We start from the raw sequence: 27,128 nt of genomic DNA on the forward strand, positions 1-27,128 counted from the left end.
ATATTATTTCTCTTAGAGTCAATATTTCAAATGAGGAATCCCACAATACTCTGATCTATTTACACCACCAAGTGAGACAGAAGAATAAATAAGCAACATTGACATCTGTGTCACAAATGTAAACACTTGAAAAGACTCTTTCTGCCAGCACCAGCAGAGAACCACTGGTGCTTCTGAAGCAGAGAAACTTGTTGCACTCCAAGTAAAATCAAACTCAGCAAGATATAATTAATATTCAAATGCCTTGAGCACAAGCATAAGGCAACAAAAATAGCATAACCAGCAAGAACTGATAAGTATCGTGTGACATTGTTACACCATTAATTATATAACCAGCAGCCAGCATTTCTAACCAAGCTAAACATAAATATAATTTATTGCAAAGGGGCAAACAGAGGCTTATTATGGAGTTACACAAATAAGATAGAGTAAGACATGCAAGTAGCAAAATCAGAAAGGTAACAAAAGGTATCAGACAAGAAAGACATTCTGCTGAACTATTTTGGTTTTCCTATGCACATAGGCAAGATGTTTAGTGAAGCTAGCCAATTAGACCATATTCTCATTTTAAGAAGATTCATTTATTTTTCTAGCCATTTCCACTGTAAGACTGTGAGACACAAATTGTCAACACCAGAACAGTTCTAATACAGAAATGCCTGATAAAATGTGAGCTTCTTCATGAAGAAGCACAGCATCAAAAAGCATCAAACTGAATGGAAAAGAGGCAAGCAGAGTTAAGAAATCACTTTCTCTGGACTGAAAAACATTCATCTTTATTTGTGCCTCCAAATGATCCAGCATAAAGGAAAAATACACACTCTATTGCCTTACAGGTATTAAAGTCCATCATCAGGCTGTGACAGATGCAGATTCAAAGTGCTGCTTTGTGTCAATCAGACCAGAGATTGCCTGGATTCTCTTAAATATTCCAAGCCAATAAACTACTCAATAGACTATGGTAACACAGATTTTTTATCCCTCTCAAAGTGGTTGACAAAGTAGTTTTAAAAAAAAAAAAAAAAAAAAAAAACAGAAGCAAGCAAAAAAAAAACCCTCCATCAAAACTCTTTACTCAAAATGTTTTATACAAAAAAGTTCATGCAATTGCTAAATGAAAGTATCAAAAAATGTAATTGATTCATAGTGGTTACTTAGTGCAAAAGGATAGGAGAGAAATATTTAGGCCACTTACAATCTGAGTTTTCTTAAACTGAAACTTTTCTCATCCAAAGCCTGTGCAGTATATTTAGTGTGCTTGATACTTAGTGATATTCTATAAATAGTGCTATACTGAGAGATAGTAGGCAGACCATTTACTCTGATTTTTTTTTTAAATTTAGAAGTAGTTACAATTTAACAATCTCTCATGACAACAGCACAAATTAACTGTGACAAGCCCTTTCTCTTCCTCTACATACACAATAAATTTCCAATTAGTCCAAAAGAGAATCAGTATTGAAAAGGACTAAAGCGAGAATTAGTACCAAAAGTGGAAAAAGTTTTCCTATAAAGGATGAAACTGTGCTGAAATGTGGGGAAAAAAAGCTTTTCTTTTTTCCTTTGCTATGAACTAAATTTTATGACCTGGCCAAAACCTGCTGAGCAATAGGACTTGACAAAACACATGAAGCAGATTGTCAAACCACCTCTCATTCCAATGAGAGAAATTGGCCTGGATCCCAGCGCAAGGATAACTAAGGCAGTGAAGCTGCATCCATCTACAAGTCTAACTTATGACTTTAAACTTATTAACTTACATTAAACAGGCTGAAACACCAAGGGGTTTGTTTTCTCCTATGAATTTTGCCAAGACAAGGCACTTTGGGGACCTTTTTAGACTATATTTTTCCGAGGAAAAAACATCACACAGTGAACTTATCAAGCCACTGGGGCTGCCAACATCCATGCTCATCTCATCAGGTATAGTTTGGAGAGAAACCAGTAAGCAGACATTGGTGAAGAAAACCCTTGTGCGCTTCAATGAATATTCATTACATCCTCTAATTTATTATCATGTTTACAGCCAAAACTGCAGAGCAAATTACATTCTACATGAGGTCCCGAGGGGGTTTTCATTTCCACAGCTTGGACTGGCACCAAAATAAAGCACATTAGAGAGAAATTGCAAAGAGCCATTAATATTTAATGGCCTACTAACAGCAGTGCTCCTCATGACAAAGTCACAGGGCAGAGGAGGGAAGGATCATTCAGAACTTTGCTCCACAAAATTCTTCTCATTAAGCAAACTGAATTCAAACAGATGGCTTTCTAAACAAAAGTGAAGAAACAAGACACAAGAAATTCCCTCCACCCTCAATAACAAAAAAAACTAAAACCCCCCCCCCACAAAAAATGAAAGAACAACCACTCAATATTAAGGGGAAATAAACAGCAAAAATTGGACCCAAGAGATAAACAGACAGCTCGAAGGAGAAATAAAATTATTACAGGAGCAGAGTAAAATTTGAAATGCACAGACAGGAAGCATCATATGGAGAAAACCCAAAATAATCAGTGGCTGGGAAATGTAAACAAGTCATAAACATGACAACGCTGAAATTTCCATTTCCTAGCACAGAAAAAGCTTCAAGCTGCATGTCCAAGAGAATGGAATTAAAACACAGGGGAAAACAAGTGTCCGGCAGCCAGCAGAACTTTCACAGCATTAGTACAGATGGTATGAACTTGTAACATCTCTCTAGCGATTCAAACAGGATGGCTGCAGCAGCACAGTCACTGCAGATGGCATGACTGATAAGGATACTCACACTGGTCTAGATTCATTTTCAGAACTGAAAGCAGATACAGTAAGGTCACTTAATCCAGCTGTTTGTTCTCTTATGCATCTCAAAGTCAATGAGGAAATCCCAACTATTGCTCCTCTAACACCTGGTAAAGTAATAGTCATGTGAATACAGCTTCTCTTTGATTTCAACTACAGCTCTAATGTGGCCTCAGGACACTGACCAACAGCTACTGTTCATCACCTACTGGACAACCTCCCTTTCCACAGAAAAATTCTTTGGTTTGGTCACTACTCCATTACTCCCGCACTGGGTATTTTAAAAACCTTGATCCTTCTGACTGCCTGACCCTGCAAAAAACAGACTAAGGCATGATTTTTTCATACCTGCTTAATTCAATCTTCCAATTGTTCTATTCAAATTACTTTGAGATATCATTACCAGTTTTCATCAACAGTTCCTTATCTCTTTCCATCTACTTTTTACCTTTCTGTGGAAAGAATGAGACTGGGAACAGCACAAAGCATTCTAAATTGAGTCTCTCTGAATAGCAAGTAAGTGAAAAATATCTTCTAGGCACAGATCACAATTCACATCATGTTTCTTAGATGTTCAATATTTTCTCTAGGATGCAGTTTTCCAGACTATATTTGGTTTAGGTACCAACTGCTACAGCTGCCAGGGGAACTAACAAAGAGAGCTACAAAATAAAGACACAGAGGTCAATACCAATTAAGCAATCTCAGTCCTTGTCTTTTTTGTCATACCTTTTTCTAATCACATAATAAAATAACTTGTATGGAAGAGCATTAACTATGTGGGCATTTGTTACATTAACCTTTTCATTGAAGGTTCCAAAGCATTATTATGCTATTTTGTGCTTGAAGTGCTCTTCCAGAAGGAATATAATCTCATAAATGTATTTAAATTCTGATCTATGTAGGGTGAAAATAACAGAATAAATCCCAAAACACTGTTGAAGGATTTAGTCACATTACAGAAGTATGTTTTATTCTTGAAGATAATTGCTCTTGAAAGAAAACAATATAAATAGCAAAGTAAAGGTTGTAAAATCACTTGAAGTAATGTTTTAGAATTACAAAAAAACCAGGTGGAGTCAAGAGAAAGTCATCTCAACTTTCATCACTGAGGTACTAACAGGGTCAACTTCACCAGGTCCCCAAAATTCTGGCTTTCAATTTCTATATTTCGGTGGCCTTGCATTGAATCCTACCCTTTATTATCAACTTTGGAGCCATAAGGGCCTTTCACTGAGGCTACTTTTACAGCAATTTCTCAGTTGAACTTGTCCTTTTTTACCCAAGCCCCAGAAGTCAGACTGTTTCTCTGGCCAGAGGAACTAATAGAGACTAGAGTATGAAGAGCTGCTAAGTCAAGCAGCAACAAGAAAAAACCTGGTTTAAAATACTAAGAAAGATGTTTTTCTTTAGAAGAACTGGGGGTAAATGAACAATTTTGCCAAGCAGGATTGCTTTAGCATTAACAGACAAGAGGTGACAGACAAAAGTAGTTCATCCCTAGGCAGAGGAGATTAAACTCCCTAAGTTCCCTGGGGTTTGTAGACAACAGCCAGCAGAGATGTTTCCAAGTTTTTTTCCAAGTCAAAAAACTTCCTTGCTCCACAGAATTTAAAAGCACGTGGTATAGAGCCAATTAAAAGATACAGGAGACTCAAACCTGCAATTTGCCTAAATCATGAGCTAGAGAACAGGTACACACCTGAGATATTCTCCTGGAAAGAAACAGGTGGCAGTGGACAGACAGCAGCCAGCATGGGAATCCACATTCAGCTTGTGCTTCCCACAGCCAGCCAAAAAATATGAACACAGGAAAGTGAGGAAATTCAAGGCAGTGGATTAGACCATTCATCTTCAACCTTGTAATTATCTTTCCTTCTGAATAATAATTTTTTGGAAGGGGAAAGAACTAGTGAACAAATACACCCAGGTCCTCAGCCTCACATAAATGAGATGCAAGTAACTAAATCTTGGGGAATGATCTTTGTGTAAATGCAAAGTTGTGATGAAGATAAGCTGGTTTCAGTACAAGAGGTATCAGATGTTATTGGATCTGATTGGAACTGAGTTTTAGAGCAAGTTATGAGGAAGTTATGATGACTTCTAGAAATAAACTGGTTTCTCATCAAAATACTAGTATGTCAAATTATCAGATAACACATGAGAAGTTTATATATTTTATAGAAGTATAACCCTTCAGAGTGACAATCTCATTTGCTGTTCCCTTTAGATAGATATAGCACACACAAGGAATGTTTGTGTATAAGGCATGGTACTTGGACGAACTTCAAATTCTCTTGGGAGAGCCACACAAATCTAGGTCAAGGTTAAAAATTGGAAAAGTATTTGAAAGATACTGAATAGAGGTCTTTTCTAGCTCCACATTTCACTGTGATTGAAAACAGTCTGATGTAGCCTAACTGTTGATACACTGAGTAGAATTTGATATTGAATCACAGATAGCTGTACAGGGAAGGCTCACGGTGTTCAACCCCAGCTGAGTACGTGTGGAGGACAAACGGTGATTAATGGCCAAAGTCAAAGCTGACAACAGCTATTACAGAGTGGATTACACAGCAACCTAACGTAATATTGCCAGACATCACCCTCAATCAAGCCTCTCTCCTGAACAAAGTGATCAACACTAATCCCATTGCCATGCTATTATATCAGTAGACTCATAAGCTTTCCTTTCCCCTATACCATTTAAAGGTCCAAAGATGATGGCTCCTGGCCATTTGGAGCACCAAAAGTTCAGACTTGACTGAACATTGCTAAAGGTTCTAAAGATTCATTCTCCTGGAAAAATCTTAGCTAACAATATATCCCTCAACACCTACAGCTGAGAAACCATGCACATATCAGCAGTGGATGCCCTGAGCCAGCGCATCCTTGTGCATCAATGTGATAACTGCATTATAAACACTATTTTTTATATCGCATATGCTTAAGCAAGCAAAATGATTACAGACCACAGCCACATCACTCTATTGGCAAAATCTAAAGGAGAATTAATTCAAACAGACTTTAGCAAAGAGATTTTATTCTGAACTCCCAAATGGAAGTTTTATTATTTTGTCTGGTCATATGCCAAAACATGACACAAAATATACGTTAAAAACATGGAAAATGTTCTGTAGCCAATATTGCTTAATGAGAGCTTGACTCAAGTGTACCCAGTTTCCAAATGCAAAACATCTATAGTTCACAGGCTTGTTTTGCTGAATTTTTCTCTTTTGATTTGCTTTTAACCATAAGATTACCATTTGAATTATATTTAAGCCCACTACAGAAGCAGCATTTACTAAGATCAAAACACTTTCCTTGTTTTTCTTCAATTGTCTAGGCCGCAATTAGGAGTAAATAGACTTAGAACCTGCAACTCTTTAATTTTTATTCCAGCTTTTCAGATTTGTTTTGGCTTTTAAAATCACCCAGTGAAAATAAGAAAATTAAATTTAGAATGAATTTTGTGTTGTATTTTAGAAAGAAAAGGGGGCAGGTTAATACCAAACAGTTGATAGTGTCATACATTTATGCTCATATCTTTACAAAACCAATTGCAAGACACCAGTTGGCCGGCATATAAAGATCAACTTAGAGTAATTTAACTATATTAGGTTAGACAACTAAACTTTCCAACATACTTTAGCTAATCCATTTAAGGAAATATCTACTGCCATAAATATGATACACCATACTCTAAAATTAGATGTGTAAAAAGATGTAAATAGCATAAATTATTTGAGAGAAGTAATCTTTTCCTTTCCTCGACTCTATGGGAATAGGAGAAGAGATAGAACTACAGTTTAGGCCAGATGCTAAATGCTGTACTAGACATATTAAATGGCACAAATCCCACCCTGCACAGTAATGCTCTCAGTACTGATAGTCAGCTTCAGTCTGCAGACCTTCTGCACCACAACCACCATGTCATAGATGTGTAATATTGTCCATAGGGTTCAAGTAGATCAGTCACATAAGCAAGGTACAGTGAGTTGTAAATGAACCTCACTGAACTAAACAGCTTAACTGAAACTTTCTTCATAAATTTATCCCTAACTACATGAAGGAAAAGAGTGAGAAGCATTAACACATTCTCTGCTATAAGTACGTTAGAAAAACCATCATGATGCAGTACCAGCTGTGCTGAACATGCACTTAAATCAGTTCTTTACAGTGTAGTTACTCCATAACATCATCACCAGGCACAAGAAACTCTTTGTCACAGCAATTTATCAGTTTCCAGCAGACCCCTCCTTCCCAAGACAGCAAAGCCCAGAGCCCAAACTGCTGCCAAGTGCACAAGCACCTGCCTCAGCTGGGCTCTCCAAGGCAGGCTCAGCCCTCGTTCAGGCTGAGCGTCAGTCTGCCAAATGGATCCTGACATCTTGCCAGAGGGAAGGGCTCCTACATGCCATCTCTTCTCCCACATCTGCAAAACCTGCAGCTAGCCAAATGTCTCCAGCTGCTCCTACCTTTACTCCTCTCTCCAGAACTCGAGCACCTAGATGGCACCAACTATGTCTGAACACATTTAATCAGAGCAAACTCAGTTCAAGTTGCTGCAAAAAGAAAGGCATTCAAAACTCATTGACTTCCAACAGTAATTGGATCATCATTATCAAACAGGAAAAGAGCTAGGAGTTGCAGGAATCTGGTACCCATATTGCCATGCTACCTCCTCTCCTAGGAGGAAAAATCCTTGGGACTTTTATACCCCCTCTACCACTATTCTTAGCACCTGCAAGAGCTGGATATCCTTAAAACCCTAATAATGGCTAGATATCCTTCTAACACACACCTGCCAGTATGCTATAAGCGATCCAAAATTGGGGTCCTCTTATAAGCTTCCCTTAATTTATTACAAGGCAGCTTCTGCTGGTTTGAGACCCTTACAGTTCAGGGATTGCTAGCCATTCACTATGTTTCCCAGAACAGTTTCCATTAGCACTCCCATATTCACACCAACCATACAACACAGGAAAAAAATAGAATATACTGTTCCACAGATGAAGAGGAGAGAGTGTGGTAGAGCTGCTAGTGCAATTTGTGATACTGAAAATGCTTACAGTTTTAAATCCTTAAAGTTTTAACAGTGAATGGCAGGACACAGAGTAGTGTTTTGTACTGCAAGCATTTAGTTTATTCAGATGACGAGGAATGTTGACCCACTCTCACTCCCCATGTCACAAGACAGCGAGTTTGCTGCTGATGTGTGGCTAGAATGGAGATTACCACAGCAGCATTCCAGTTGTTTTCTCTGCCTTCAGCACTCCAGACAGGAACTTCTATGAATTTACATTGATTAGGCCAAAAGACTTGCTTGGACAGACTTTCTTCAGCAGTCAAGCATGGATGAGTATAAATATTTATGAGGGCAGAAAAGCAAATCAAAACCTAGTGGAGCTGTGAGACAAGCTTAAACAATTATATTTACAACCCATTAACATAGGTTGTGCTGTCTTTCTCAACTCATTAGATACAAAAAGCTGCAAGAGCTGGTATAATTTCACTGGGGTGCATCAAAAACATCAGAGAAAATTAATATTATTACATAAGCATGCACATCCTTACTGGAAGGTTTAAAATACATGCAAGTAGAGACATGGCCCCAAGGCATTTCATTTTGTTTCAGCAGAGTTGAAAATGGTGCTGCAAATACACTTACATTCTTTATATAAAGATCCACCAGCTGGTGTTAAAAGCCATACAAAAGCTGTAGGTAACAAGAACTGTGTTTGAAAAATTTTTGTTATTTTATGGTGTCCTGAATACTTTGCTAAGGAATACATGGTGAGAATTCTGATTTTCCTCTGGAAATTTCCCAGACTTGGCAAAATATTTAAACAGGAACATAAAAAGGTTTCACCCATGCTCTAAATATAAACAATTTCAAAAAGAAAGTCTGAATCTATTTAGGGCACACAAGTATTGAAGATTCCAAGTAACTATTTTTAAAATCACACATAGGTACTATATGAGAAACTTTAAGGTAAAAGGATCAAGTCATTCATAAATTTTCATTTGACCATATACTATCTAAATTAAAAGGGAATATCAGAGATGATAAAGAGGCCTTTCTAGTAATTACAAGGAGAAAGCAAACATTCAAATCAAATTAATTTTTTCTCAATATGAAATGAAACCTAGTTAAGCCTTTAAAAATTTTAAGAACCTCCTGTGTTTCTAAGGGTTTAAAAACATCAGGTTGTTTCATATAAAAAAAGAGCACTCATCTATGTTTGAGACCACTGGACCAACATCTTCACAACAGTCTTAAGTGTATTTGTTTTCCAGTTTAAAAAATAGAGCAAATATGATAAGATAATGTGCTGCTGTTGAACAATCCTTTTAATACGGAAAAGTTTTGGCTGGTTTTTTAAATAGTTAATAACATATAACAGTAATAGTAAATAGTGTATGATAGTAAATACTTTAAAACCACAAAACTGTTCACATCATCCAATTTCACTGTTCCCTCACCCTCATCAGTACAATAAATATTGGTATCACAGTAACACCACATTGTTCAACCCTGAAGAATTTTGGGAAACAGGCCTTGCATAAAAAATACTTTACACAGTATGTAACACTAACTTTACCAGCTCCAGCTTAGCTTGCAAAAAATTATGGAAAATAGAATACAATACTGTGCCTGTTGAAGTCAAAGTATTAAAAAAAAATTTATTACATTTGATTTCCTCACCCTAAATGTTTTTGATTCTCCAGCAGTCTCACTTCTATGGGATTACCACAGAGATGCAGAGTAGCTGCTTCCTTAACCTTCCTAGCTCAGCTGGTTTCCTGACTTTTTTGGATGCTGATACCCTGACAAAATACAACAACCACCAGAGATTATCCACCTGAAAATTATAACTAAACTCAGCTCCCATTTTCATTCAAAACCCAGCTCTTATTTTCACTCAAATATTAGAAGCAGATGGGCTTGGGGGATTATTCTCCCCGTTGACCAAAGCATTAGAAAGGATACCAGAAAAAAATGCCATCTCAAAATTACCTAAGTAAGCTAGGCTGATATTAAGGTTCTCTGCTATGGTTTAATAGCACTGTATCAACATTAAAAATATTCTAAACACATATTTGGAGTGGGAAATCAATTGCCAGGATTTTTCTCTCAAAGTCATAGCCACATATCTAATTAAGAAGGAAGTAGTCAATTAAAATTACACAAAAGAGACACAGAAAAATAACAGAGAAATTGTTGTGGGACAAAAGGAAACATGAATGGCAATTCAGCAATGAGGAATTAACAGTAAAAATAAAATACAAATGAAAATCAGATCTTTGCTGCTTAAATCCAAAGTATTACACAGCTTTGAGAAAAACACCTTCCATCAACACATTACAAAACCAGATATATAGTCATCATTAGGTCAAGCACTCGAGTCAGACAGAGACATTAAGATTTTCTGTTCGGATCTAACTCACCCCTAGTGATCATCGTGGTTTTTGCTGCAGCAGTCAGTAACCCGTGGCTTTTGTGCCAAAAGCTATGGGTGTGCTGGCAAATAGTTCTGCCAAGTTGAGGAGCTACAGCCCAGCAGGAGCAACTCAGCACTCAAGTGGTGCACATGCCAACAATGCAATTCTGACTGTCCCCAGTCTGAGTCCAGCAGCCGAGCACTAATTCCATGCAGGAACACTGGAGATGACCTTGCCTCAAACAGGCTCATCTAAAACTCAGGTTTTGTGCTCCATGACCAACTTATGAGATAAGCCAAAGCAAGGCAAGCACAAACACTGGGGCATCAATACCAAAACCACAGTCCTGATGTAAATCAGCTCACCAGTGTAAACCTATCCCTTGCAGAAAACATGAGTGCAGCTTCTGACTGACATCTGGCCAGTTTATGTAGGGCTAGAAGTCAGAGCATCACAAAAGGGATGCTTTCCAGAGCAAACAATTTCCATATGCAAGTTACTGGCAGTATCTCAGATTCCTCATCCACCAGAACATCAAATTATACAGGTATGGCCTGCTTCAGGAATAAACTACTAAATAAATCTGACTTAGCAGTGTTAATACATGTAGTGACCACCTCCACTGGGCAACTCCCTTGAAAAGCTTAGTTTTCACTGTCCCAGCCCCACCCCCCACCCCCGGCAAAAAAAAAGTCTCAGCAAATCAACAACAATATGACCAGGAAACATTTATTATGTAAATATTTTTTCACCATAAAGCTACATCCAAACTCTCTATTCTGGACTTCTTAATTATAGACCTTAAACTCCATTATTCCATTCTCCAGAAGACATCTGTACTACTCAGTGCACACAGTCCTATGGCTCATTGGTGGATGTCACAGATTACACTCAGGTTTTTCATTGGTCACATCTCACAGAAGATGGAATTTTACATTTATATAGTGTTGACCTTCAGAGTTACTACAGCCACCAACACCACTTCTGATTTTATAGCCACAAAGCCTCTTCCTCTTCCCTTCCTCATGCTTCCTCTGCTGCTTCTTCATTTTTACCATTTACAAGGCAGTATCTATCCATGTGCCAACAAGGCTGTTGAAATTCAAAATATAATGGAAGAGGAACAATGAAAGGCTATTCAAAAACATCCAAAAAGAAGGGAGAATATTCTTAACATTTCTGTTACTGTGTTCAAGGAGTCAAATGAAAAGTTATCTGGGTCAAAGAAAAATAATATACTGAAGAGGCAAAACAAAAGCTGGAGAAGTATATGAGCAATAACTTAGGTAACTGAATCTGAATTTGTTTGCTCTGATTGCCTAGAACCTCATGCTATTTGCGGAAACAAGGAACAAAGCAGTTGTGATGAAATGACTACAATAATGCCTGGCAAAAATGATATTAAATCCATGTTGTTCTAATTATTCACAGTGTGCAATTTAGTTCTGTCCTCAGTCTTGCTGTCTAAAAGCAGCTGGGCTTCCCTCCTTCCAGCAGCGCAGAGCATGAGGACAGAAGTCCCCTTTCATTTCTCTTTGTCATTCACTAGGTCACTGAACAGGAGGGTACCTTTGGGCACAATGGGAGAAGTCACAAGGCAACTACTTTTCCTCTCTGAGCCTAAAAAACTATTTTGATGCATTACCTGTAGCATTGTGCCACAATGAGCATTCAGCAATAGACAGGAAAAGCTCAACAAGAAAACAAGGCAGCTTAACTAGTGATTGGAGAAGACTGAAGTCACCAAGGCAAGCAAACTGACATGTTAAAGATTTAATAAAATATTCTATGACAGAGCACTCTTACAAACTCAAACAAAAGACAAAAAACCCTTACAGAACATCAGGATGCCTGTCTCTAATCACCCCCAAGTTTTGGGTAAATCTTCCCCTCTCAGAAACATATAAATGGTTATACAATTTGTAGTTAGATTTCTTGTACATAATATGTTATACTTCCATCAATACTTGAGTTTTTCTTCAGTTTGAATTTACTTGTACATCTATGAAGTCATTTTAATTTTAAAAATTCTATTAACTAGTACCTTTGATTTCTCTTGCAATCTATATTCAATTAATACTCATGATGGCCAACTGAATGACTAAAACATAGAGACATGCAGACAGAGGAAGGAAGGTTGTGTGCTTACCCTAGGAAACAAAGCTTCAAAAAAAAAAATCAGAGTTAATTCTCTTTTAACAAGTTCATTGAGACAAAGTTGGAGCATATTTTTTTAAGTTCTAAGTGGCAGAAAAGGTCCAAGTAACCATAAGGAGAAAACAAAGCAATAAATTCCATGTTCCATTCTCCTCATAAAGCAAGACAACATGAGGCAGGGTCGGAGGAGACATGGACCCAGAATGCACATAAAAGAAACAAATTTTTGAGGAATTGTAATGAAAATAGAAATAGAATTCCAAAAAGGATGCAGGAAGGAGAAAAAATATCAGGGGAGGTGATAAAAAAAATCTTCCAATGGAAATGGATACTGTTGGCTCAAAAAATCCATGTTGCACTTAACATGTTCTTGATGCTGCAAGAAATGACTTTGACAAAAGACCCTTGATGGAGCTCCAATTAGCTATATTATAAATAAAAAGCTATTTGATAAGAACAGTAAGGAAGGCTACAGGTCCATAAAGAGAACTCCTAACTTCAACATATGGTGACATATAACAGCATAAATGGCCTCCCCCCATTCTATAAGTAGGCTTCATTTATTTTTACATTACAACTTCTCTCTAAAAATGTACACAACACTTCGCAATTCATACATTAGTTTGTATTACTTGCCCTCTTCGCAAAAAAAAAAACACCACAAAAACACTATAGAAACAAAAATAGAGGGAATTAGAGGTCCTGAACTGAGCGCCTCTATCTGGACTTGCACGTTTTCTGACTTCCAGTAATTTAATTCTGAGGCTAACTCCTCCATTAATACAAATATTTGATATTAAATGCATTTTTAATGAGCTTCAGTATATATTCCCCTACATCTGCTGCCAATAAATCCATGGTTTATTACATAACTCCACAATTTTACTTTGTTCTGACAGAAGAATATTGGGGCTGAATACTTTCCCTAAACTAGAATGTGTTAAGGAACAGACCTTCAATATATTAGGCATTATCCCAGCAAGTAAATACAAAATATGAAGGATGTATACAGCCTTTCATGCTGCCCAACCTAACAGTTTGTTCAAGATTATAGCACCACTTGCAACAGTAAGGATTTATTTCTATTTCACTTTGATACAATTATTTAACTGGTTTGAGCATTCTGAAAGGATTGCCTTCAGCTTCCATGCAGAGATGGCATTTCAAGAGACAAAATAGTAAACATATCCTCCTCCTGTAAGCGTGATATGTTTAGGAAGTAATTGCATCTCCCTGCTGACTAGCTGTGAACCTTTCTTGCAAACTAACTTCAAGCATTACTCTAAAAAAAACACCTAGGAATCAAGGCCATAAATCAATTTGGTAGCCTACAAATCCAGTCTCATCCATTGTTTTGTACATTGATCAGTTTCAGATCAGAGATGGTGCTTTAGGAAAAGTATTGCAGATGAGGTGTCTTAGCAGCACGCAAAAACATATATCAAACCTCACACCATTAAGTTGAAATTTCTAGCACCTAAGCTTTATTAGCCTAATGTTTTAATCAAACAAATTGAACAAGACTTGGAAGAATTGCTGATGTCACTTCTCAGGCTGAATCCGTCTTTCCTGAACAGCAACTGAAGCAGAAGTTGCCTGTGAGGGAGGTACCATTTAAGCATCCATCACTAATATCTGTGGATATCATCTATAACAGCACTTTGTACTCATGGGAAATTTCAACTTCAGATGGCTATTAGAAATACAGCACAGCAGAGAGGAAGCAACCCAGAAGGTTCCCAGAGGATGCAGAAGACAACTTCCTAACACAACCGATAAGTGAGCCTTCCAGGGGAGGTGCCCTGCTAGATCTGTTAAAGGACACTGGTAGACAGAATCCCTTGGGAGTCAGTCCTGAAAGGAAAAGGAGCCCTGGAAAGCTGGATGTGCTTAAAAAAATAATAATTTAATGTTCAGGAGCAGTCTGTAGCTAGGTGTAGAAAGACAAGTTGTCAGGGAAGAGGACCAGCTTGGTTAAAAAGAGAATTTAAGACTAGAGATTAGGGAAAAAAAAAGAATCCATCACCTCTGGAAGGAAGGTCAGGTGGCTTGGTAGAAGGATGTCATAAGATCACTTCAAATTGCGGGTTCTGCAAAGTGTCACCCACATCAGGTATGTGCAGACATCTCCCATCACATGCAAGGTCACAGGATCCCCAATTAAAGAGTGTAATTGGGGTCTCTCAACTCTGAATGGGCAGGAAAGCTACTTTTCAGAGCATGCTGGGTGTACATCATCATCCTGACAAAAATATTGCAAATAGATTCCACTAAGAATTTTTCTGGCTATGGTCAAGGAGCAATTAAAATTTAATCCTATTCCCATGGATATACTTATACTTTTCTCTCAGGTAGGATTTCAGGGTAATGCAAGGTAGCAGATTAAGCCCACAAGAGTTCTGACTTGAGAATGGCTATTCCCTAACATGAATCTGACAACTAAGTGATCATGAACATAGCTAAAGAGATTCACACTGGTTTTCATCAAAGTTGATGCTTTCAATAAAGCATGCCAGATAAATGGTCCTGTAAGTTAAAAATTATGACTTTAGAGATCATCTCACCACTGGGTTGAGAGTTAAACCAATTATCATTTTGAAAAAGCACCTACAAAGAACACCCCATTGCAAATGTGTCAGTGAATTTGGTGTCCCATTTGCAAGAAGGTAAAAGAAACATTTTTGAAAAGCTCCAATAACTACTGTCCTCTGTGATCATTGCTTCTGAAGCTCTAACAATGCCTTCATATAATTAATTTATGGACTGTAAACAAAAACAATGTATTAAGCATAAATACTATTTGCCTTCACCTGTGTTAATCGCTATGCTAATTTTTTATTCATAAAATCATATGCAGAATATATGCATCTGCAACTACAATGAGCAAAAAACATTCTAAAGTCTTAAGTGACTGTACATATCACTTTATTTTCACAATGATTAACACACATTGTCTGCTCATTGACCGACCTGGCAAGTAAGTTTCAGTAAATCATGTAATTGTGAGTCCAGAGAAAAGATCTAGATATAGGTAAAATGATGTCAAAAGTTGATAGGATTTACAGGCAGTTCTCTTTATAAATCATTCAGTGGAAAGAGCATGTTTTTCTATCCTATTTAGGTCCAATAACAAAACAATCGGGAAAATCATGCACCTGTGGACAAATGCTTTTATGAATGACAAGTTATCTAGATAACTTCACCAAGACTTTTGAAGCATAAAAGTACAAGGAATTATCATCTTCATGGGAAAAACAAAAATAAATAAAATTTTATGACAGCTAACTGGGGCAGGGGAACAACAGTGAAACTATTAGCACCCAAATATACACTAGAAAGTTTAAGTAATTACTTTTCTCTAGCTATTGCCCATGATGTTCAAGTCTGAGAAGGGGTATTCTGTAATCACACATTCAGCAGGACAATTAATTGGAAACACTAATTTGCTAGAGCACAACAGTTAACACTGAGTGTTATTATGAACATCCGTAATTGTGCTAAACACCATCATAAATACTTCAGTCAACTAAAATATATTTTTACAATTAGCATGTGTCATATGTTATGTTGTGTTCATAACCAGAAAAATTTTAATGTATGCTTATGAACTATTGAGTTATGCAAATATGTACCAATAATAAACAGCATAGCTTCCTTGCTTTTCTAGTGTTTTCTGCATTTTAAAGCTCCATTTTTCTAAGTATGTTATTAGGGAGCTATACAGAATTTCTGGTTCCATATTATTCTATCAGACCTCTTTTAGTATTCTGATATATTATGTTCTTTCTGAATTTCCTCATCCTGCCCAGATGTGAATAAAAAAAGTTGAAAATATCTTCTAAATAGTTAGAGGTAATAAAAAAACTTCACAATTATTGCAGAAAAATTAATATAACAGGAAATAATTTAAAATGTTATAGGAACTTTGCAGAGAATTCCTTTCTCTCTATGGCAGTTTTGTTTTGCACTGCACATTGGTGTTTTTTTTTCCCATCTTAGGATTTTTCTTTGGTTGGAGTGTATGTGTGAGTACTATTTCCATAGCACTGAAGTACAGACTGGTAAAATTCATGTATAAAAGCACCAAAAATACACTGTCATTCTTTGTCACGGGTGCATTATTTGACCAAAAAAAATATACAACACCCATGAGTGTCAAGAAGCAACACCTGAAAACAAATTGCGATTTGCCCTTCTAATGCTGACATACAAATATCAATACATTCTAAATAAAAGAAAATTTTAACTTCACAAGATATTTCAGATTAATCCAACCATTATTATATCCCTACTAAGATTATCACATCATCTTTTCAATAGTACTTTGGGAAAGGAATACTCTCCCATGAGCTGAGAAAAAGTATTGGTGGAGTAGGGAGAACCAAAGTTATCAGTTATTCTAATGAAAGCAACAGTCTTCTGGAAAATGTAATCCATTCCAACGACTTTTTCTAAAAGTGTCCAGTGCTTTTCCTCTACGTAATTTGTGCCAAGTAAGATTAAAACCTGTTCCTACCTAAAGATCTACTGTCCTATTTAACAGTCTTAACAGGGAAGTCTATAATATTTTTTTCTGTCCCAGGACTGAACTAGTTAAATCAGTCCCAGAGAGGCTTTCCAGGACAACCTGTAGATATACCAGGTGAATTCAGAGGCTTCAGCTACTATTGCTTTTGCAGATCAGGTTCTGCAAAAAGAGAGAAGTGTTCAAGATTGAGTTTTCAACATTTGCAGAACAACTTAACTTTTTTCAAAGAGAAAAGAGGGGAAAAAAATCCCAAAGACAAATGAGAATATTTTATCTAAAAAATGCCAAGGATACAAGAGCTGGTAAGCATATGTAACAACCACAGTGCCCATAAGCAAAACAAACCCTGCCACTGGCAAAACAAGAAACCAACAAAACCTGCAACACATGAAAATCCCCCCCTATATTCACTATCTGGCTAAAGGCTTACTGCTAACATTGGAAAGAAAATAAGTGTTCTCACATTTCATATTCAAGAAAGCGTTAACAGATTTTAACTGCTGACAAAGTCCAATTCAGTAATTTCAACACCTATAATACACACAGGTAAAACTCAGTTACTCTGCACCCTGAAGATCACAGTCCTTAGCAAACAGCCAGTACACACTCCTGTTGTGTGCTAAACTCATTATAGAGAATAATGGAGAACATTATTTCTTAAATTCTGTTGCCTCAGGCCACTCATATCATAAACCATAGGAGTTGTGTCACCAATGCCTGAAACAGAAATGAAGTCATAATTTATGCATATTTTAAGACACAGGAGCCCCTCTTCTCACTTTACAATCTTTTAAAGACCCCTGCAGTTCTAAGATAGCCTATTACGTTCAGTAGTTCTGTAGTTTCTTTAGTATTGTATGTACAAGGCCATCCCTTTAAGGGTCATGGCACAACAGTTAAAGAGACCTAGATGAGGCAAATAATACTAAACAAAATTGTATATGTAATGTAAGCAATCATCACCATAACCACTGATGTCTAAGATGTGACCTCACCTGATCCAAGAGCAACAAAGACTCTTCAGATTAAAGCACAGGTAGGCTGCAGATCTGAAGGTGCCTTCCTTTAGGAGAGATATCTTCCTACATGTGATGGTCAGCACCTGGCACATACTTAAAAGCACAGAAATTGATATGGCACAGCTTTTTTTATAGCCCTATACTCAAAATAAAAAAAATTCTTAATTTTCTCTAGTTCTCCAGCTTCAAAAAAAATTTACTTAGTCTCATTTATTCTGTTTGAGATGAGCAGTGAGAGAGAGAGACAAGATATTTCTTTCCTACCCCATTTTCTCTATTTTCTTTTTATTGTTCTCAGGAAAAGGTTCAGAGAGACAACTTAAGATTCTCAAATTATTTATGCATCAAGAGTAAACAAAACTAATTATTCCACAAGTGCTGCTTGAAAAGATGATTTTTTCCACTCTCCTCATTAAATAAACACGTTATCTCTACTTGAAAATCAATAAATCCAGATGACAGTCTTTATTATTTAACTCCTCTTCATTTAGTAATAACTTAAGAACTCTTACAAGCCCAGAGTTCTTATTATCTTTATTCTTCCCCATTTAAAACATTCATCACAGTCCCCCACAAAAGTCTTGCTGATATACTCCTTCAGTCAATGGAAACTTTTCCACTAAGACCACAAAGAAATGAAGCGTTTCTTATTTCTTTCTACTGTTTTCTTCCTAGCCCTGCCCCCTCTGTTCTTCTCCAAAATGAAGAAAAAAGCTAAAAAACCCCAACAAAACAACAAACCAAAAAATACTTTACATATGCTCTGCTAAAGAGCAACATGTGTTTCTAGTGTGTTCTCAACCCTTTCTTATTCAAAAGCTATTGTTAAGTGTAATTTTTAATCATTTTAACCATAACTGATCACTAAGCAGATATTTTCAGTAATCTAGTAACAAAGACAACTGTGTGATTGAAAAGCAGAATTTAACTTAGGACCCATCAGTGGGGTTTGAGCATTTCAAACTGCTTTCCAGAGTTTGTTACCTTGCCCTTCACTGTACTGAATTAGCTTTATAACAACTTCACAAGCTCTTTAAAAGCTACTTTGAACTTATAAAAAAGACTCAAATAGAACAATTTCTCCATCCATCATATCTTTGCCAATACTGATGCCTTTTGTCACCCTATATCCTTCCATCTATATTCATCATTCAGAATATTGCAATGAAATAACAAGAGTTTGGCTTTGCTTTCTTGAGTTTTCTAAGTTCTTACTGAAAATTAAAGTCTTGGGGTTTTTTTGGTTTTGGTTATTTTCTTTTTTTTATTTTCCAATATTCAGAAGTGAGAGCAATAATTATATACCCATACATATGAATATATATCCATGTCAACTTGTTGATCTAGGGTTATAATTCTCCCATAGGGTACAAGAGGTCTCAGGTTCAAATCCTGGATGAGACCAAGTTTAAGGCCTGTCAGCCTGACTTCAGTGTCAGGAAAAGTCACAGAAGAAATCATCTGATGTGCAGCACAGCTAGGGAATAAGGCCCAGACAGCATGTGATTGGGAAAGACAGATCTTGCATCACTGACTTGATCTCCTATGACAATGCAACCCATTTCCCTATGAGGAAAAGGCTGTGGATAGCCTACCTGCACTTCAGTAAAGTGAAAGCTCAGCACACAACTCTCCTGGAGAAGCTGGTTTCTCATGGTGTAGTGGTGTGTACTTTCCACTGGGTAAAAACTGGCTGGATGGCTGAGCCCAGAGCATGGTGGTGAATGACCTTAAATTCAGCTGGTGGCTGGTCACAGGTGCTGTTCCCTGGGACTCAGTACTGGGACCAGTCCTGCTTAATATCAATGAAGTGGGCAAAGGGATTGAAGCACACCTTCTGTCAAGTTCACAGACAACACCAAGCTGGATGGGAGAGTTGATCTGCTGAAGGGCAGGAAGGGTCTCCAGAGCGATTTGGACAGGCCAGATTGTTGGGCTGAAGCAAGGGTATGAGGTTCAACAAGGCAGAGTGTTGGGTCACAACAACTCCATGCAGCACAACAGGCTGGGGAAGAGTGGCTGGGAAACTGCTCACAAGAAAAGGACCTGGGGGTCCTGATCCAGAACCAGCTGAACATAAGCCAGCATTTGGCCAGGTGGCCAAGAAGGCAAATGGCATCCTGGCCAACAATAATATGGCCAGCAGGACCAGGGCAGGGATTGTCCTGCTGTACTCAGCACTGGGGAGGTTGCGTCTCAAGTGCTGTGTCCAGTTTTGGGGCCCTCATGACTAGAAGGACATTGAGGCGTTGGAGCACATCTAGAGAAGGGCAACAGAGGTGGTGAAGGGTCTGGAGAACAATTCCTGTGAGAAATGCATGAGGGAGCTAAGGGTGTTTAGCCTGGAGAAAAGGAGGTTCAAGGTAAAGCTTAGCACTTCTATAACTGCCTAAAAGGAATGTATAGCCAGGTGTGGCTTGCTTTCTTCCAGGTAACAAGTGACAAGAGGAGAGGAAATGGCCTTGAGCTGTGCCGGGGAGATTACAATGGAATATTAAGAAAAATTTATTCACTGAAAAGGTTACCAAATACCAGAACAGGCTGGCCAAGGAAGCAGTTGAGTCACCATCCCTGGAAACAAAGAGAGCATGTGGCTGAGGCACTTGATAACATCATTAAGTGGTGAACACAGTGGTGCTGGGTTAATGGTTGAACTCAATGACCTTCAACTTTACAAAACCTAACTATTCTATAACCTCAGTAACATGCCTCATTATATTACATAATTCAGAGACAAGATTCTGCCAGCTGCTTTTTCTTGGTTTATGGAAAACCCAATCACAAGCATTCCATTAGTTCTGATCAACATACCTTCCATATGCAAATAATTCACTTCTCCTAATAAGCCTTTGTAGAAAACAGTGCAAAAAATTTAGTCTAAAATATAACACTCCATTCTCTTTTCATTAGTGTATTGATTCTGATAGAAACATTATAATGGGCTTGCTAAAATATTTTCATAACACAAATCATACCAGTTGATTTGGATCAGATTCAATTAATACAATATTGTCTTTACATCCCGTAAAACTTTAGAAAAGGCGTTGGTCAACAAATGCATCAGTGTTCTCTGACCAATAAACTGCTTTGTTCTTCTGTTCTACAATAGGAGACTTTTAAAAACTTTACTGACCTTAAGCACACAAATTCAGTTCTACACAGAAGTCACCTTTAATATTTAGCGATAGGACAAAATAGCAACAAAACAAAAGATTAAGAGACAAAAAACCCAGTTAGAACTCTGAAATCTTTACAAAGATAAGAACAGAACAGCCTGAAATTTTCTATAGCAACTTTGCCCATACTTCCTACAAATTTTCAGCATTCTGAAGGAATAGGCAACAGTCTGGTAAATCAACACCTTTCTTACATCCAGTTAGTGTATATAATGTCATGAACTCATGCTATTTTAAGTTTTGTGTAGCTTTAACTTGATTGAAACTTCTGTGTGCTTAAACTTTTCAATGCAATGAAACAAAATCCTGTGGAGCGAGCCAGCATAAAACCTACCTTAAGCTCACTTAGGTCTTGATCAGAAGATAGCCCTGCAAACACATGCTCATACATACACACATTTATAGTACTCAAGTGGGTTTAAATTTACCATATAAAAAAGTAAATTTCACTGTCAGAGTCAAAAAGGAAACTGCAGAATTGAATCTCTTTATATTATTCTTGTGATGCCTAGAAGCAGGAAAAGAAAATTTCAATGTGTACTCTGACCTCCTGCAATTCAAGACAAAATTACATTTGAGCAGTGTTAGATAAACTTTGGTAGGCAATTCAGATTGTTGAGAAAAGGAAAACACAAAGGTACAGCCGTCTCAACAAGAGGACACTGGTGAGATTTGCGGAACAATGTTCAGGTTTGGGTCCTTATTTTGCCTAATCGAGGCCAGCAGATTTTGCCTGCTACATTACCTTGCAGGAATCAAAACTGGAACTTGCATCCCAAGCTCCCACAGCAATACCCTAATCCCACATGGACAGGGGAAAAAGGCACAAACACATTTCATGATTTTGCTTTTATTGTAAATTGCTGTGTCTTAGATTTTTTTGTTGGTCAGCTCTATGCAACACCAGCTTTCAGTTACATACACAAAGACTTAGATTTGATTCTTTGTTAAGGTACTAACATTAATGTATGTAGGGAGGTAACACACTGAATATGGGGGTGTGCACTGGAAAAAGAATTTGAAAGCTATAGTACATTGTAAATGAAAAACAATTGCCTTCAGGCCAACGAGCTATCCTTCAAAACAAAAAACCAGATAATTTATGCCTGCAGAGGTACTGCAAGGCTCATATTTTCGCAGACAAAATTTCTCATAATATAGCTGAAGCCCAACAGGAAGTATCTATTAATCTTTTGTACACTCCAGCATTGTTTATTCAGCCAAAAAATGGCATAAAACATTAATGCCATTTTCTCACTCAAGGTTTTTTTACTCCAATAATTGAGGAGCTCTACTGATCAGATTGAGCATTGAAAGACTGGGAGAACAGATGGCAGACATGCAGAGAATAATTTTTGCATCAAACAAACCTTCACTGTTCAATACAATCCATGCAGAAGAACATGCTCTTTTTAAAGCATCCCACTGGGCAGGTAAGAGTGAAGGATCAGAGTCAATTAAACAAATGTTCTTTCTATTGGCATCCAAAAAGTTACGTCTACTCCATCACCAGCCATAAAGGCTGAGCTAAGTGTGTACTGCTGAATACCAAAGGCCCATTTCCATCTCTGAACTGGGTCAGACTAACACAGGTGAACAGCAACTGGAGGAAACACACCACAATACGCTATCTTGGAAAAATCCTCATTTCCATGTGTTGCCACCCTTAGAGGTGGAAAGGTTAAAGGAGGCCACACATTCTGCTCAAAAACAAGGTAAGTCTCTATTGCCAAATTAGGGAATGATGATTTTGCTCCAGTTCTTTACACAGCTGAAGGTCTGCAAAATGCTACAGGATTAATATGAATCTCAGAAGTATTGTGTTTACATCAGCCTTCCTGAACTGTAAGAAATTACTTCAGTCTTAGGGTTAGGGTTCAGCCTAGGGCTAGGATTTTTTTAACCAGGAAGCCCTGAGTTCCAGGCTTACTGCAGCTGCCAAAGGCATCCCAAAGGGAGCGCAGAAGTGCCACAACATGGCTGCTTTCACAGCTTTTTCCTTAGGAAGAACCCTAATACCCGGCTGATTTACCTTCCTAGGGTTACTGTTAGGCCTAGGCCTAGGACTGCAGTAAGCCTGGAACTCAGGGCTTCCTTAAGCTTCAGTACTGAAGCTTGAGACTAAAAAGATTGTGCAAGATGACTATTGTTAATACTCTTCCAAATTTCAACAATATTGTTAATCCTCTTCCAAAATTTATCATTATGTCTTTCTCCAAAACATCATTAAGACTTCAGTGGCATCAGTACTGCCCCTTTTAGCTGAAGAATAAACATTTAGAATGAGTTTTTTCTCTGGCATGAGGGGTCATCTCCTTTCATATCTGTAGCTGGTGGGGAGCAAAGGACCGATAAAATCTTGTCCCTGTATTTGCCTCTGTTTATTGCTTTTGGAAGTGTTTAGAAAAAGCCAACCATTCACAAATGTCTTATCTTGCTGATATTCCAACAGCATTTTCATAAAACAAAACCCTTGGAGCTCTCTAACTTGCTTTCAAACTCTTTAAATGCCATGGGACCTTTCTACAAGGACACTGCTATGACACAGCCTGTAGGAAACTGTTCAGCAGTCTGAATCCAGATTTGTCTCTATCATAAGATGTGAAGGTGGTTGTGAATTTTAGAAGCAACCAAGTGAACCATTCTTGAATACTTTCCCAATTTTCAGCCACACTGCAGTAGGGTTATAGGAAGCAGTGCACTGACAGCACAATCCATAATAAAGGTAACTCTAGATTTAAAAGCAACTACTGGCTGAACACTCTCTCTGCCACATGCTAACCTGTTGGCATTTGTTCCAAGAATTTAACTCTGGAAACCATATTCTTGAAGTGAGAAGAAATAGATGTGTTGACTACAGCTCTGGATGACTAGAAAGCAATTTTCTTTCCTAAGGTAAGAAATTCACTTCATAATCACTCTCTTCTATGGAGTGTCTGGCTGTTACAGTAGTACCCTGTGACTGGATGGGGTTTTTAAAAATAAACACACACACATATAAATCCTGTAAGTCCTAGCAGCTTTGCTGTTTCAAAAATAATAACCCAAATCCCCCCATAAAACCCCATATACATATTTCTAAAATTTAAAATCAGTTAGGTCTTTTATTCACCATGCAACAGGAATACAGTATTTTTCACAAAGTCTATTTTACATCAATTTTACTTTCACCTGATGGTTTTGGTTGTGAAAGAGTTAAGTATCATACTACTGTTTGTGTTTCTCAAGAGAAGCCGTCTAAGGTTGTACCTAACCATTGAGAAGCAGCACTAGAAGAAAAAAACAAGCAACCAGTCTCATTTCTTAGACATACAAATTTACTATGAAAAAGCCAAAGACACATGTTTCAACGATTCTTAGAGATTTTTTTCTGCAAGACAAATGTCTCCACACTATTGTTGCTGCAGTAAAACATGGGAGGAAAACAACAACAAAAAAAAATGTATAACAACTCAGACAAAATATACCAGACAGTGAAAAATAACTGATTAATTTAAATTGGACAGTTCTGGTTGTTGGCAGAAAGCTGAAAACTTTTGTTTTTAAACACAGAACCAGTGGCAGCATGGTCTGAATACAAGTTTTAACTAACATAGGCTTCTAGGCAGTGTCAGTCAGCATTCAGGTTTGTTGCACTGCTCACTTGCCTTGACCTCCAGTGTACTTATTTGATGTGCAAAAGAGGATCAAACAGAGCATTGCCAAAAGGGAAATTATAGTTGCCTGAGCTCTTAACCTATTGTAAGCACCTCTCTTTCAAAGCCAAGCCATGAATACATACACTGCACTTCTGCAGCACTGATAAAAGATTCCTGGTGCATCATGAAGATGAAAAATGATTCTCAGTCAAGGGGGAAATTGCCAGAAGTGTCAGAAGACATGTTGCAGTGATGCAAACAATGACACAGACATTAATTCCAATAATTTGACAGTGAAACAGTGCATACCTGAGCTGTCTAATTCTTTACAATCTTCCTTTTTTCACAAGATCTGGTCATGTAAGTTCTTCAAAAGCTGTTATCTTTCCCTAAACTCATCCCCTCCCCCCAAAAAAGCACATAGATATTTCATTTCAGCAAGCAGATTTTAATTAATTATACTAAAATGAGTGATGATCTGGAAAGGTCACACCAGTCTTTCAGCAGGCCCTCTCCCCCAGCTAAGTACTTCTCAGCTACAATTGATTACCTTGTCTTTTAGGTTTGCATCATTCCATCAAGAGCAGCATGTGTGGCATCAATAGCATCACTGATACTGTGATGAACCTTATATGGCCTCCATTGCATGCTCACAGTGCTGAACTCTAATAGAGGTTGGAGCCTTTAGAGTGACACCCTGGAAAGGAAGACAGAGGACTGGGGAGATGTAGGACAATAGTGGGTATTCCCATGACTCAATGTAGCATAACAGAGTACCCCTCAATGAGGGCTAATTCTCTCTCACCATGTTTCTCTTGTTATGTGCTTTAAATCCTTGTTGATGCAAGCTATGTTTCATCCATTAAAAAAAAAAAAAAGCCACTAAGTTACTAACATGTAATAGCCAAGAGAGTTTCTTGGAAATATCCTTTACTCATCTACCTTAAAAGAAAGGATTCCCACATGAAAGATATTTGCACAATGATCTGTAAAGAAAGTCACATGTATGCTTTAGCACACATGTTTACCTCTTATTCAAGAATAGTCAGATCTTTCAAGCAGCTGTAGCTATCCCAACACATATTCTATGTGAACTAATAGAGACTGGTTCTTGTATAGGCTACTTGGATGTTACTACCTGCAACGACAGCTCCCTACCTGGTACCACACCAAAACCTCCCCGTTGTATAGCTGCCCAAAACAGGAGCCCATTTGCCCATGACTGCTTCCCATATCAAACCTGCAGTAAACCGCTGACTTTAGGGAGAAAAAGGGCTCACGGGTGTCTGCATACAGGAGACAGCCAAAGGTTCAGCTCTCCCTCACTGCCAGGTTAGCAGGGGACACAGACAGATGGTCACCTTTTGCTGAGGCAGCTCAGAAAATCTTTTTTCAAGTATGAATATAAATGGGGCTTGTCACTTTTAAAGTCTGAAATATTCCACTGGCACCAGTTCAACTGCCTCTTAGTTAAGAGATTTTTGTACAATAAATAAATTTGCAGAAGTGCTCGGTCAAAAAAAAAAAAAAAAAACAAACCCAGTCAGCTTCTTCTGCCCCCATTTCTCTCATCATTACAATGCACCTTGGAACTTTCAACTTCGGGGAAATGCAAATTCTTCAACAATGAATTATGCAAGAGGAACGAAATACATGTGGGGTATAGATATGACAGAAAAATCTTTTGCAGCACATACGGGGTGACAAGGTACAGAGACAGTGCTCTTCACTCTTCTGCAACTGAAGAGAGAAGAGTTAAATTATACCTGTAGTGAGGTTTTATACACAGCCTTAAGCAACTCCACTTACAGCATCAACACTGCCGAAAGCGACACGTGACTTCTGAGCCCTTGGTTACAGGATGACAGAAAGCAACCTGGATACAAATCCCACTCAAGGTTACATTTGTCCTTTGCTACAGACCCTACCAGTCTGCTACGTCCTACTTCACACTTGGTGAAACAAGGACACTTGTACCCTGCCTGTTCAAAACATAACATAAATCACTAATTGTCACTGGAGCTGTTTGTTTGGACCAGGCTTTTTACCACTGGCACACACACCAGATTGCAAAACTGTGCTTTGCTCTGCATAAAGTCACAAGCAAAGGGTAAGAGGTTGTGGGTATTGAAACAGCAGAATAGATTTCAGACCAAATAATCAAACATCTACAGAACTGCACAATATTCCATAAAAACATCAGCATAAAATTAGAAGTAGCTAAGAGACAAGGTACCTCAGCTGAAAGGTGGAAAACCAGAGGAGAAGCGGTACCTGGCAACATCCAATAGTACTGCTGGCATTAGAGATTCAAATCCTAATCTACATCGTGAATATCACAGCACACACACAAGCTTTCACAAGCATTTTTCATAGAAG

The 27,128-nt window shown here is 37.8% G+C and overlaps 1 protein-coding gene across 10 annotated transcripts in view; it reads right to left on the minus strand.

Annotated features, from left to right (window-relative positions):
* The window catches only part of LRRC4C (leucine rich repeat containing 4C), a 483,436-nt gene that overhangs the window by 435,938 nt on the left and 20,370 nt on the right, over positions 1 to 27,128 (minus strand). The gene's annotated exons all lie outside the window — the stretch shown is intronic.

Source organism: Melospiza melodia, chromosome 6, assembly GCF_035770615.1.
Source record: "Melospiza melodia melodia isolate bMelMel2 chromosome 6, bMelMel2.pri, whole genome shotgun sequence".
In the NCBI taxonomy this organism is placed as follows: Eukaryota; Metazoa; Chordata; class Aves; order Passeriformes; family Passerellidae; genus Melospiza; species Melospiza melodia.